Source organism: Phyllostomus hastatus, unplaced genomic scaffold (genome assembly GCF_019186645.2).
Source record: "Phyllostomus hastatus isolate PE091 unplaced genomic scaffold, TTU_PhHast_1.1 phas_contig_159, whole genome shotgun sequence".
NCBI classification, from domain to species: domain Eukaryota; kingdom Metazoa; phylum Chordata; class Mammalia; order Chiroptera; family Phyllostomidae; genus Phyllostomus; species Phyllostomus hastatus.
Genome location: NW_025333640.1, coordinates 26,553,319 through 26,568,930, shown reverse-complemented (window position 1 = coordinate 26,568,930; position 15,612 = coordinate 26,553,319).

Below are 15,612 nucleotides of genomic sequence, written 5' to 3'. Positions count from 1 at the left end.
GTGGGCGCTCTGCCTGGAGCACCCTTGCCTACGCTTGCGGGGACTGGGGAGGATTGCAAGAGGTGGGGACCAGATCTTCTTCTGGGGCAGTAGGACAACTGGCGAAAGGGGTCAGGGACCCCAAGGCAAAAGTGGTGAGGGGCAGGCCAAATAGAGGGGGTCCCCTGCCTTCCATTGCCCCACGTGCTAGAGTCAATTCAACCCCTAGTTTCTCCCTCCGGGTGTTTTCTGGCAACCAAGAGACATTGACAGTTTCATGACCGGACTTCCTATCCCTAGAGCTTGCAGGATCATCAACGCCTCCCCAGTACTCACCCAAATAAATAGAATACTGTGTGACATTTTAGTAGTCTAGTCTTTAATAATAGTTCAATAGTTAACTATGGATGGAACTTAAGGTTGGGAAGGGGCTTCTGGGATCGTTCAGGGATGCCAGACTTTAATTCTGAATTTATTCAAAGATTGTATGAGATCATCCTGTATTTTCCTCTATTAACTTAGCTTTTATCTTGATGACATGACTTGTGCAGAAACTAAGCCAACTCGTGCCTTGTGTTACCAGGTGAAGGTTCCACAGCACGCAGTGTCATCTAATTATAAAAACGCAGAATAACAAAAAGTGAATACCAAGATAAAAAGCTTAATAGGGAAACACAGTAACATTAAATAATTTAAAAAGAGAAAGCACATGAGGTGTGATAAAATTTGATGTTAATTATGGGGCAGTCACAAGATAAGTGGAGATACATGAAAAGATAGTTTAAAACACAATTAGTTTCCTAGAGTAATTTCCTACTAGGTTTAAAGAGCCATAAATCTCAGTGATTGAAGGTATGCCCTTGTATTAAAAGATCATTAAACGTTATGCTTCCAGAAATTGAGCTAGCTTAACTTTATGGCTGTTCAAAAATTCCCATTTACCAAGCAAGTAGTCTTTGCTCTGTTTAGAGCAGAATCTAACTCATGGAAAAGTTTTTTTATTTGTTTGTTTTTTTAATGGTACTCAAAGGAAAACAATACAAGGCACTGTGAATTCTGTTACACTGAGGTTTGTATTACTTTCCCATGGCTGCTGTAATGAACACCGTTAGCCTTCACATAACAGAATTTTTTTCTCTCATAGTTCTGAAAGCCAGAAGTCCAAAGTCAAGGTGTCAGCAAGGCCACCTTCCTCTGGACACTCTAGGGAGAGAATCCTTTCCTGCTTCTTCCAGCTTCTTGTGGTTCTTCAGCAATACTTGATTTCCTTGGCTTATGACCACGTCACTCCAGTCTCTGCCTCTGTCTTCATAGTGCCTCCTCTTCTGTCCGTCCAGTCTTCTCTTTCTCTGCGTGTGTCTCGTAAAGACATTTGTCATTGGGTTTAGGGCCCACTCAGATGACCCAGAACTATCTCATTTTAAAAGCTCCTTAATTTATGTGCAAACATCCTTCCAAATTAGGAAACTACTGTATTGATTATAGTCCCCCAGGTATTTGTGTCTACCTGGAACCTCCAAATGTGACCTTATTTGGAAATCAAGTCGTGCAGGTGTACTTAGTTAAGATGACGTAACACTGGATTAGGATGGGCCCTAAATCCAGGGATTGGCCATGTGAAGATTCACCAAAGAGACAGAAGAGGGGAAAGTCGTGTGAACCTGGAAGCAGAGATTCGAGTGATGTGTCTACAGGCCCGAAGACACCAAGGGTTCAACTCGGAAACAACCGCCAGAAGCTGGGAGGGAGGCATGGAACAGATTCTCCATCATGGCCTCCGAAAGGAGCCAATGATTTTGACACCCTGATTTCAGAATTTGGGGATAATAAAGTTCTGTTGTTTCAAGCCATCCGGTCTGTGGTACTTTGGAAAGGCAACCCTGGGAATCTTACACAAGACCATTCACAGCTTCCCCAGATTGCACGTAGGCCTGTCATTGGTGTGGCCACCATTCAACCCACCACCAGGCCCTGGCCACCTTCTCCTTTTTCCATTACTCCCTTTCTTTAATGATTCTGTCACTTCCCTCTCACTTATTTTTTCCTGTCATTTTGTCCTTTCCCTTGCCTCTTCACCTCATATTTTCTGTGTCACCCATGCCACGGCACCCGACATCATCCCAAACATGCTGTGCCAGCATGCTTCTTCAAAAGACACAGGAAGAGTTTATTTAATAAAGATTATATTTGTTTGTCGAACAAATATTTAATGTGCCTCCACTGCGTGGCAGTCGTGTCTCCCTGCTGCTCATTCAGTTGTGACCAAAAACAGACACCAAAACCTTGCCCTCAGGAGCTTACAGTCTTGCAGAGGAGACAGATGTAAACAAGTGTGGTTGTAAACAAGTGTGTGCTTACAAACTGGAATAGGGAAACAATGGAGTGTTGCAAATAATCTAGGTTCCAGATGGTATCCCTAAAATGTACAAGATGACAGGCAGGTGGGAAAAAGTTATTGCTCAGCAGAGAAAAACTTGACACAGTGGAATTCAAGGTCAGGTTAGCTACACCAGTCGGTGAAGGGGCAGGGACGTAGGGAGGGAGAAGACCCAGGCAGGGAACAGATTGTGTGTGACCCTCCACTTTGTTGTAAAGGGCTTAGAAGGTGGGAGGACGCGGCTGAAGGATTTTAAATGAGCTAATGATGACACATCTTGTTTTTCTGGAGAGATTACTTCAGAAACAGAGGAACAAATAGTCCAGGAAGAAGTATTAAGTCAACAGAGCAAGAAAGGCAATTAGTACAAGAACTGTTAAATAGGAAGAACCAAAAATAAATGAGTTATCTTTAGGGCAATGGTGAAGCAGCCCAAATGACTCCCCGAATGTGTCTGAGATGCTAGTGCCATCGGCTCAGCCAGGGGGATCTTTGCAAAGTAGATTTGGGAGGAGAAAACACATTCAGTTTACACCTTGTGTCCCAGGCCAGCAGGGCGTGTGACAGAGGTGTCCAGAAGGCAGGCGAATGGAGGCTTGAGCTCATGAGGACAGAGATGCTGGAGCTCCAGGATTCCTCAGCAATAGATGAGGAAAACCACAGGCATTAATGTAGCAAATATTTACTTTTAAGTTGTGCTCCTTATGTTGGTTACTCAATCTCTTTGAATGTGGCTCATTTGCTTCCCATATTTATGAATGTTTACTATCTGCCAAGAACACAGTACACCTTGTGAGTGCTTTCGTGAACTTTATGTCTAGCACAATGGCAGTAGGAATTCTATCTTATCAGGCTGTTGAAAAGATTCAATGGGACGGTGGATGTGCATTGCCTCGCTTGGAACCAACGCTCAGTTAGTTACTCAACAAACATACATTGAACTCCTGCTTTGTGCTGGGCATTCCTCTAGATACTAGGGCTACCAGGAAAAATGAGTGACAAGACCAGCTTTCTTTGTGTAGTACAATAATGGCATAAAAAGGAAAGTAACAAGAAGTGATCATTGGCATGATAAAAATAAAACAGGTCACATGATCAAGTAACAAGGAGGCTCCTTTGAGTGGTCTGGGAAAGTCTTTCTAAAGGGGTGCAATGGAAACAGAGACCCCATCTGGACCCCATGATGGGGGAAATGTCCTCGATGCTAATATATCAGAGATGACCAGAGGGTACCAGTGGTGAGCAGCCTGCGTAAATGCCCTAGGGTGGGAATGATCCCAGCATGCGTGTGAGTTTCCTGTTGTTGCGATAACAGATTATCTCTGCTTAGTGGCGTTAAAACAACACAAGTTACCTTCTTACAGTTCTGGGGCTCAGAAGTCCAAAATGGGCCTCACTGGGCTAAAACCACGTGAGCAGGTCTGCATTCCTTTCTAGGTCTCTAGAGCGCATCTATTTCCTTTCCTTTTCCTGCTTCTAGGGGCGGCCTCCATGCCTTGGTGTTCTGCTCCCTTCATCTTCCAAGTCAGCAGTAACCCAGCAATATTTGAGGTCTTCCCAGGGTGGTGCCTGGACCCCGTAGGTTTTGTGCTTGTGGGAGAGTCAACCTGAGTTTGACCGGCTCTGGGATGCTGGCAGGGAAGCGGCCCCTGAGTGGCAGTGAGCCCACCAGTCAGTGTCTTCTTAGTGACCAGCCAGGTGGTCTTCTCTCTCGGCAACTGCCCAAGTGTAGCTGGCCATTCATTCAGACCACAATAAGTGTTATTTTCCTCATTTTACAGAAATGCAAATGAAGGAAGATAAGGTCAAAGTTTTCCCCATGATGAGTAAGTGGCAGAATTAGGCTTCAAGCCTAGGTAAGTGTGACCTCAGAATGCCGGGCTGAGGTACCCGGGCATTGTACCTTAGTGAGTTTATTTCCAAGCATCAGACTCCTCAAGTTAAAATCCTGACTCTACTACTCATTGCAATGTTCATGTGGCTCTGGGAACGTCACCGGATACAGTCTCAGTTCCCACATCTGAAATGGGGGCTGGAGGTTATTACCTCTTATGGGCTGTTATGATGAGTAAATGTATCAAAAACATGGCCAGTGTCAAAAATATTGTGATACCGCCTTTCTCATATCTTGACCCACATAAAACCTCACATCATTTATGAAAGCTTCTTTTGTTCCCTTGAGCCAGAAATAATAATCTTTTCCTCTGGAGTGTTCCCTCCTTCGCTGTAATTACCATGAAGTTATTTGCGTGCATACTTCACTACACTAGATTGGAAGCTTCTCTAGAATAAGAACTGTAGGTTTTTTCATTACCGCCATCCACACCAACCAGGATAGTACCAGGAGATAAAATAAATTCTTGGTAAATGTTTATTGACTTGAATAGCTGATGTGCATCCAGGCTTACAATGCAGAGAGAAGAAAGACAGCAAGATGTAGCTTAGGGTGGGGGATACGGAAGGTGTGCTCTATGATCCTTGAACTGTACTCTCGGTCTCGATGGTTGGAGGGGACCCCAGAAGATGGTGGCTGTTGCACTGGAGTAGCTGTTGCAGGATGGAAGGGAAGAGGTAGTGGATGGAAGCTGCACTGGAACCAGGAGGCAGGAAAACCTGTGTTGTAGCCATGACCCCGCCCTCATGGGCTGAGACTGTCCAGTGAGTCACTTCCTTACCCATTCAAAAGGACTCGAACAATAAATAAACCTGAGGTGTTTGTGCATTCAGATTTCTCCCTACCGCCTAATCAGGGTTTGGTGGTAAACCCAGAATGATCAGGTAGGGTTGAGAAATGAGAGCTTTGATTTTTTTCTGATTGTCTCATTTATTCAAGTAAGTCAACAACTATGCAACTGCTTTCAAATTTCGGCAGTGTCATTTCCTAGCCATTTACTTTTGGCAAGTCATGTCACCTCTCTGTGACATGGTAAAAAAGTGCCTCAGAGAGCTTTGTGCCCCCAAGGCCTATGTGAAATATTATATTTAGCCTGGCATGAGGGCATGCTTAAAAAAGGGTGTTGGAGCCCTGGCTGGCGTAGCTCAGTGGATTGAGCACGGGCTGCAAACCAAACTATCCCAGGTTCGATTCCCAGTCAGGGCACATGCCTGGGTTGCAGGCCATGGCCTCCAGCAACTGCACATTGATGTTTCTCTCTCTTTCTCTTTCTCCCTCCCATCCCTCTCTAAAAATAAATAAACAAAAACCTAAAAAAAAAAAAAGAAAGAAATTGAGGAGTCTTTCATTAAAAAAAAACGGGTGTTGGTGACAGGAATTATTGTTGGCCATGTTTGTTCTGTGTTGGTAGTTGTTCTGTGTCACAAGTTAAAATATTCCTGGGTCAATTTATTTGTTGCAGTTTTCCATCATGCTGTCAATTCACTTGTTTGGAAGCATGTATCCTGAGTGTGGATACAGCCCAAGCACATGTGTGGGCCACGTATGCATGAGTGTCCAGCGTTGACACAGCACAGTATCTCCCACGGTGATGTGAGTGTGGACTCGAGTAACAGAGTGTGTAGCAGGCACATGAGTCTCTGCCCCTAACAAACACCTGATAACATGAAGTGAGTGATAGATTAAAAAAAAAAACAAAGTTTAAAATTTAGTCTCTAATAATTCTTAGGTTCAAAATCAAACAAGTAATTGTTGCCACATGTTTCAAGTTGGCTACTTATGCTGTAATAATTTACCCAAACCTTACCAACACATTTGTGTCCTGCGGATGCTGCTGATTCAATCACCTCCTACACCCTTCATCAAGAATGTCTTGTCTTCCATGTGCTTACAAGGAGGCTAGAAATTCAAAACTCCATTTAGACAAGTTAAATAAAAAGTGACCTGGGGATGCATAGAAACATTTTAGGTGGTAGTGTTTGGTTCAATAATCAAACCCAGGTAATTTATTTCTCACTGGGTGGATAATTTGTGGAAATTATATAGGCCGTGTGATATTATTTATATTCTTGTCTTCAGAAGTTAAATAGACCATTCATATTCTTTTTAGTCACTTGAAGTAAATATGAATTAAGTGCAAAGACACATAAGTACATGATCATTGCCATGCCATGTAATCCTTGAACAGACATATTAAGAACAACTGTTTTGATCAAAGAATTGCTTTTTATACCAGTGAATATTGTTAGCTCTAAAATGTTGCCGTGAAAGGATATGTTGACTTAATCTCCTGTATTCAAAATAGAGCAAAGATAAAGATATATAGTGGCCTTGGCAATTACAACAGTATCCTACCAATAAACACATAATTTGTAAACATACTGTAGCTAGCTAGCTCGTTTCCAGAAGAAATATCTGGTCGTCTGCTTCTCTCCACGTTGCTAAAATGCTTTACGGAGACAGAGCGCTACTTTCTGTCTTGATATTGGTTCTCCCCAGAACAACTCACACACTAATATTAAGCGGTTATGAAAACTCTCACTCAAATATAGGAGGCCACGTCTTACCTTAGATTAGGAAATATAACCACTTTTCTTCTCTCTGCACAGGAATTTAGGCACTTAGCTTCTACTGTATTTGAGTTAATGAGAGTTATGCATGCAGATTCCCTTGATTCAAATGCAATTATTCCCTCTTCACATTGACAACAACTGGGTTTGGGTGAGGGTGGGGGGGGTGGGGAGGGGGGAGTAGTGCTACTTTCTTCCTGGAACCCAGGGTGGGTGAACACGTCTCTTTGTAGGAGACCTTACGTTCCCGTGGTCTGTGGCAACTCTCCATCTAACAGTTTCTCAGTCTCTTAAGTGGAAATCCGTCTCGGGAAATTAAGGACAAAGAGAAGAGTAGACAGCAGTGGATGATAAGCTATTGGGAGGCACAGTAAATAATGGAGGGAAATGCAGCCCGGGAGAGAGGGATCATTTAAGGCTATTAGGTGACAAATCCACTTCAATGCAGTTATTATACCTGCAAATATAGACAAATGGTAATGTTGACAACCCTTCATCACACAATCTGTATCATTAATAAGTGATGAAGGGTAGAAAGAGTAAAAGAAATAAAGCCAACTCTATGTATAACAGTGTCACAGAAGCCCTCGGAAAAACTAGCTAAGCTAAAAACAAAGACAAGCTTGACACCACTCATGGAGGATGACTGAGATAAAAGGGAAAGTCAAAAGCAGGTAGGCAGGGAAAATAGGATGAATAGTATCAATTTTTTGTTTAAAATAAATTAAGCATGTAACTTTACCTCACATTATTAGAAACAATTAGTATGTAATAATTGCCCATGTAATTTTTTTTTAACGTTGGTTTCCAGGGAAAAGGTAGCTGCCTGCATCCCCCTAGGGCAGGTCAAAGATAATTTACAGCACGGCTGCCCACTTCCCGCTCCCGAGAGAAATGCCACACACATTAGAAGCCCCAGAAGGCATTTTTATCTCCTCCTGGAAAAGTACCCACAGCTCCATCTCTGACTGTCCTCTAAGGCGGGGCATCAGCTGGAGCTCTAAGTCCAACGCAAGGAAAAGCAAAGATCTGAAGGTCATTGGGGAAGCTTTAGGTCTGTGATCTGGGGCCATGGATACTTTACACTAGGTTCAGGGAGCTCCCCAAAGCTGCCCATTTCAGAGAGACTGGACCAACCCATTTCAGGGCTGTGTGATTAGAACGGGTAGTCAGAGCTGCTGACAGCCTCCCCCTGGCCACGTTCTCCCTGTGTCCTAGTGGTAGGGCTCATGCTTCCAGCCAGGCACATGGCGGCCGAGTCAAGATCACAGCTTCCCTCGCAGCTAGTGAGTGAGCGTGTGCCTCAGTTCCAGGAATGGATTCTAGTGGGAAGTGCCTGATTTCTAGACAGATCCTTACAGGAAGGGGCAGTCACCTCTTTATACCCTTCTTCTTCTTGCTGGCTGGCACACAGACACAAAGGCCTAAATCCCAGCAGCCATTTTCCACCAGGACTGGCAGCGCATCCTGGAGCTGCCTCACCAGCTCTCGACGCCCTACCTCCAGACTGTGCGTGTGTAAGAGAGAAGCGAGCTTCTATCTTATTTATTGCCCACTGCTACTTTGAGTTTTCTGTTACTTGTAGTCGAACCTAATCTTAATTAACATGCTATGTATTTCTGAAAACTAGAAAGTAAGCAGCAATCTCTTGATCTAAAGAGTGATCCCAAAAAGTGAATTGCTAAGCTTGACTAATATCCAACTGATTGCTTTAATTCATAAAATCTTCTGAGACTACACATAGCAGAAACAAAATCCTTGGTGATAGATTAATCATTTTTGTTTTGCTTTTAGTTTTCTACATAATTTACTGTGAGGTTATCAATGTCAAATAAAATACTACTTTTCATCACTTCCTCCTCTTCATCTGTCTTCTTGAGCAATTCTTCATTTTTCCTTCCAAAACATTTCAGGCAACACGTGAGACCATGAAGAATTTCTAAACACAGCTGAGGACCTGACCAGTCATAGGAACACTCATATGCTGGTTATGTGCAGCTGTCATCCTAATGGTGCTTTCACAGCTACCCTCTACGACAAGTTCTCGGAACACATGTATCACTATGACCTTCACACATCTTCAAAACTCATAGGCTTTGTTGCACCTCAAAGCCCCCATCTCCACCTGGCTGTCACGGCTGACTGCGCCCCATGCACCTTCCCACCTTGGCAGGTTCCGTGATCTGATTAAGTAGAAAACAAAACCTGGAGTTTGCCGTTCTGATTGGCCTGCTTGTCTTGATAAATTCAGTTTGTGCATATTTGAAGAAAGAACAGCCTAGCCAGAAAGTGTATCTGAAGACACGTTAGAGCCATACCATCTAAGCCACTATAAATATTAATTTTGGAACCCCTGCATGTGCTAGCATCAATCATGAGGTTGTCTCCTGAATTCTAAGTGGCCCTGGGTCCTAGGGCTGAAACGCTTGAACCATGAGGAAGAAAACAAGTACCACCGCCATTCTCAACGAGAAGTATCACTTTCTTCTACTTCAAGGGCCGTTGCAGTTGTGTTCCCCTAGAAAGAAAAATCTGAGTAACTGGGTCCAATGCCATTTCCTAATCCACACAGTTTATAAAACTCAAAGCTCTTGAATTCACATCTCCAGATTACCACCCTAGTATGAGTCCTGTTCCAGAGGTGGGAAAACTAAAGCCCTTGTTTTTGTAAGTGAAAACGAATTCTGTTTTTGTAAAAATAAAGTTTTACTGAAACCCAGCCGCAGCTATGCCCATTTGTTTGGTACCATTGATGGCTGTTTTTGCTGAACAGTAGAGCTGAGTAGCTGAAACTGTGATCACCTCACCTAGGAGAGCCAAACACACTTGTTTTCTGGCCTGTTACAGAGGTTTGCCCCTGGGAAAAACGTTTGCTGTCCTCTCTCAATGTGTACTATACTACCTTACATAAGAAAAAAATTAAGGTTTTTAACCTTCCTCTTTGACTTTAAATCCTTGTTACCTTAAAATAACTTGTTATCTGGATTTACCTATTGGGTGCAGCTTGCCTGCTTTGCTATGGGAATTTATTATTAAATTTCTCCAGTACATTTGCCTCTATCAACCCCAAACAAGCAGCACTTTCCTGAAAATGCAATCTAAAGATCTGAAGCCAAAGAAGTGTCTCAGTGGAACTTAGCATCTCCACCTAGAAAGTTCTGTCCTGGGTAGCCAGAGGTGGTCACGACCCAGTCCGTGTCCCTTTCTGGGACGCAGGGGAAGTGGAGAGGGCATGGAGCCAGCAGAAGAGCAAAGACACACACGTCGAACCAAGGTTTGGCAGACGGACGTATGGCTCAGGGAAACAAGAAAAGTTAAAGAGACCTGGGCCCATTTTAAAACAGTGCAGAGGGAGGGCAGCGCGAGCCGATGTACCCAGGCAGGCAGCAGTAATTCGGATAAGGGGATCGGGGCCACTTTCCTGGTCAAGTCATCCACTTCCAGTGGAAGGTTGTTCACGTTTCCACCACGAGCGCTTAGCTGGAAATGACTGGTGGAGAATACATTCTGTTCGGATTGGTCTGTGTGCAGTTTCAGAAATTTAAAGTGGAAGGTAAACTTTAAAGTAATTCTACTCCAACATGCCCACGATAACAACGAGAGCCCACTGGGTGCCTCCTAAAAAAAATCGCACGCCACACAGTGTCAAAGCTGGGACAAGCAGTTCCTAATTACAGAGCTCTCTCTCAGCGCACCACACGGGGACCTCCCTCCCAGAAAAGTTGTCTGAGAGGTGAATATGATTAGGGACAGAACTCAGCTTGGGGGAAGAAAGTGTCAAATCTTTAGAGATTTAGAGTTGTCTTAAGCAATTGGAAGATAAGTCTTCAAGACTTCACTTGAAAGATTATGTCAATTTTTTTGATTTTTAAAAATTAATTGATTTTAGGAAAAGAAAGAGAGGGAGAAGAAACATTGTTTTGTTGTTCCACTTACTTATGCATTCACTGGTTGATTCTCGTATGTGTCCTGACCAGGGATTGAAACCACAGCCTTGGACTATCAGGACAGCGCTGTAACCAACTGAACCACACAGCCAGGGCACTAAAATCAATCCTTAAGGAAACACGTGCTGCTAAATGAATGTAATGTAACAGTACTTTGATAACTTAGATCTATCTTCAGATTAAGATTAGAAAAGAGGAAAATGCCACTAATACATTCCCTCCTTCCTCACGTGACAAACTAAGTAATAAAAACAATTTTGAACGTTTTAATCATTGCATGTTTCTGATGTATTTTTCTCTGAATTGTGTGTCAGCTTCCTTTTACCTTGTACTTTCAGTAATTAAATGTCCTTATCATGCCTTCATTTCTCCATTCTTAAATGCCTTCACACTTGTTTTCCTGAAAGTGACCTCTGTCACCCTATTACCAGAGCCTCTCCTGGAACCACACTGGAGAGTATCAAATCGGTTAGAGACAGAAGCTGGTACAAAAAGGTGAGCCGTGCTGTCAGATATTTGGGGACACTAGTTAGGTCATAATAGTACTTATATGTAAATGCCACTTTGTGGCTGTAGTAGCACATGCTTCCCACAAGTTCACTTCTTTCTCTTTATGTGAACAGCAGATAATATTTGTTTTGCATCTCTTCTTTTTCTGGGTCCCAGCGGCTTTCAAAGGGAGACGAATGGGGCCACTCCACAAACACTGACGGGCAGCCGGCGTAAAGGCAAGGGGCTCTGTTTATTATTGGTCACTAGTCACCAATACATGGGAGCTGCGTTAAACAGTAAACACGGAGCTCTGAGAATATCATTAACATTACTTACAAAACAAATGTTTCTGTGATATATCAGTGCTTGGTAGACAAACCCCAGAGGGCTTTGAGACAGGATTTGTCAATGCTGTGTTTTAAACTGAAACGTCTTTTTTAAAAAAGTGATATCTGGTTCTTTGCTCTGATAGGCTTATAGGATGACTAGATTTTTTTTTTTAAGAATAAGATGTTAGTTTCCTCTGGTTATGTGTCATTTCTTCACAGAGTTAACTTCGAGAAGAGCTGGGAAGTCTGACAGACGTTTTGATCTCTTCACAGCTGGGGCCCCTAACCTGGAAACAGATGCTACAGGAAACCTGCCTAAACTTCCCAAGGACCGAACCCAAACAGTAAAGCATAAACCCTGAGACCTTAGGAAATAAACTAACCAAAATACAAGATAAATCTGTTTTTATATTGCTTTCTAGAAGAACATAGTGAAAAGCAATAAAAAAAGTACTTTGCCAAGTCTGTTTTTCTCCCCTTTTCTTGAAATTGTATGTCCCCTCACTTGGTACCACATTGCAAACAGCTGAGGTCTACCACATGTCGTAGTATTATTCCTAGTTGTTGGATTTGCTGAAAGCAAACACTCTCAAAAAAATAACGAAGGACAGAATAAACGTGTTTTAAATTATTCTATTTTCACGCTTTATGACTTTCTCATGAGCATTTTAGTCACCCACCTAAAGATGTATCGTGAAGACTAAGGAGTGATTACTACTTAGAAGATGAATGCACTTCTGACATCCATCTGACACACCTTACTTTAAAACACTTAGGAATGCAAGAAAGCGAAAACCTGAAGCCTTCGAACCTTGCGTCCACCTTTTGAGTAAATGACCTAACCACAGTTATAGGTCTGCTTCTCCACTGATAGGACAGAAAAGGTGAGGAGCAGGGTTAATACCTCACACAACTGAATTCTCAGAAATGACAGGGAAGTCATGATTTTGTTGTTAGTTTTAAGAATTGCATAAAAATCTTATGCTATCTCATTGAGAAGCAAATGACCCTTCCGCTCCCTGATGAAACATGCCATGGTTAATAATACCTACTTCGTCAGGTTGTCATGAGAGTTAAATATAGGTAAAGCACCTAGCAGTAGAGTTAATGGTCAGTAAATATTGATTCTCCCCCTTGTCCTTCTTCCTGTTCTAAATGAGGAGAAAAGTTAACAGTAACCTTAAACATTAAATTTGTGGAGTAGAGTTAGGAATAGAATAGGATGAAAGTCTCAGTTTTCCTTTTTTTAGCAAAAAACATACAGCGATGGCAAGACATCTAGTGCTTTTCTAGAATCTTCGGACACGGCAAATACCTACAATTTTTCTCATTTTAAAACCATAGATGTAGAAGCACCAAAATGTTAACACCTTCTCTGAAGTTGCTTAGGAACAGATCCAAAAAGAATACCAAATCTCCAAATTTGCAATTCAAAATTTTAAAAACCAGCACAGCCTTGGTTAGTGTGGCTCTGTTGGCTGGAGCACTGTTCTATAACCTAAAGTCTGGAAGTTTAATTTCTTATCAAGGCACATACCTGGGTCGTGGGTGGGATCCCCGGTCTAGGTACGTATGATCCCTGTCCAGGCTTGTGCAGGAGACAGCAAATCAATGCTTCTTTCTAGCATCAATGTTTCTGTCTCCCCCTCTCGGCAAAAAAGCAATGGAAAAAAAAATGTCCTCAGGTGAAGATTTTAAAAAACTAAAAATAAAAACAAGCACATTATTCCTGAGATATTATTCAGTGCATTTGTAGGCATACCTTCAACTAATAGTAAAATCACCAGTTATTTTTAGGTTGCATTTTTCTTCTGTAAACTTTTAAAGAGAGCCCACAACACAGTTAGATCAGGAAGGCAAACGGGGCCTAAGGAAAACTGCACTGCGGAGGCGAGGGGACAAGGGCCCTGCAGCTTCCGTGGCCATGGCTGTTTGGATACAGGGGGTTAACATCACCAGCCTCTGCCTCTTACTGAAACGTCTGTGTTTCCAGTGCTGAGTCTGTGAAGCTTTATTCCATGCGACTCCACAGCTAGGGCTCCCTTGCACAGCTGCCTGGCTATCTACCAGGGCAGCACTCCCCAAGACTCGTTTTCTTGCCACTTCTCCCTCCTGCACTTGCTGGCTTGGCGCTCTGCCAAAACACAAGGGCTTCACCACCGCCAGTCACTGCGCTCTGCACCCAGTGTGCACCCCAAGTGGGATCTCTGGTAGTCCTGGCCATCGTCTGCTGCATAGAGTGTAAAACACATCGGTGCCCTGTCCCAGGGTTAGAACATCCCCTAGTATGCTCTCAGTGGGTGATATGCATTTGTATATACACAGTTCCAAACATGTTCCAGAAACATGGCCCGTTCTCAGACCACGGCCACCTGAGGGATGAGAGAGAGTCCCTCCAGTCATCAGGCTGAAGCTTTTCCAGAGCCACTGTGATCTGGTTTGGGAGTACTCCCAGTGAGATGGCTTTAATGTGGCCCAAGGGACTGGAGCTAATCACAAGAGCAGGCTTGGATCCTGCTGCAGATCAATATGCTCAAGAGGCCACTCATCTCAGCTTTCTTGAGACAGGCTGCAGTGCCCTTGGACGCCGTAAGACTGAGCCACACTTTCCGATGTCCCTGAACCACAAAGAACACACGCCCAGGCCGCTGAGTTTAGACGCCACAGAGCAGAGCAGGATGAGCTGTGCACAGCGATCCCTGTGAACATTTTGCCTTATTTGCAGTAAAGGCCCAGATATGCGATCAGCATCCTGCGACGTGGCAAAGTGCACTTCAATTTCAAGCTGATGCGTTTACTTTCTAGGGCTGCAATCATTGTCAGCAATTTTTATTTTAAATAGAAGTTGCCGTCACTGGCCTTTTAGAATACTTCATATTTACAAAGGTGCATTTTATAAGAACACCCTAAAGTGCTGTATGAATATCATTTCATTTATCCTTATAATATCTCTGTGAGGGAAAATAGCCCATATTACCCTCCTCCATCATCACCAGCCCCAGCGTTGGAATGAAAACAGGCGAAGCCAACACAGGGTGTTGGGGGGATCAGAATAGAACTCACACTGGACCCAGAGACAGGCCTGTTGAGGTGGTGCATGAATATTCAGGCTCTGGCCAAGGGTTGGGGGGCACAATTTTATCACCCCAAGAGAATACCCTTTCATATGGGCTAGAGAAAGAGAAAGCTACAGAATAAGCCTGTGGTGGTGAAGCCCTTTCCTCTCTGTCCCCCTCTTTCTCTTGTTCCCCAGTTACCAGAAATTATCATCACTGCAGAAGGGTGTGGAGGGGAGGAACGGAGCACCCTCGTAGGTGAATCTGTGAATATTAACCTTGTTACTTGCCTTTAAATATTCACCTGTGTTCTAGATCAGAGACCCACCGATTTTTATTCTGTGGAACTTTCCACTGACTGGGGTAATCCATTCAGCATGCCCTAAGAACCTTTATTTTCTGGATTAAATCAGCTTGATTTGACTATTTTAGAAGTTTGGACAACTATGCCTTACATTGACAGAAAGAGTTGGCAGAGGCTCTGATGATGGAAATGCATCTCTGTTTCCCCAGGAAGTGAGGAAATGAGCACGGACCAAACGCCCGCCGGGTACCGCGGGCTCTCCTACACTGGCTCTTCTGCGCCAGTCGCTGAAACCTGACATTTGGGAGTTATGATTACCAGGCTGCCTTCAAAGACACCAGGGCTCAGGAAGAATGAACAACTTACTGGGTAAACCACTGATGCAGCTAGAAAGTAAATGACAGAGTGTGCATTTAACCCAGGCCTTTCTAATTCCTAAATTCTAGTTAAAAGCTGCTTGGGAGTTGTTCTCGTATGCTAATGAGAAGGTATTCAAGAATATAGCAGAAATTCTCTTACCAAGAGTCAGTTGTACTTGTCCCCAAACCAGTTTTCATCCTTTGTTCTTGGTATTGAAATTATATTACTTAATGTAATGTTATCTAGACTAATAAAACATGAATACAAAAGGAAGAGGTGTATTGTTTTATGAAGACTAACTAGA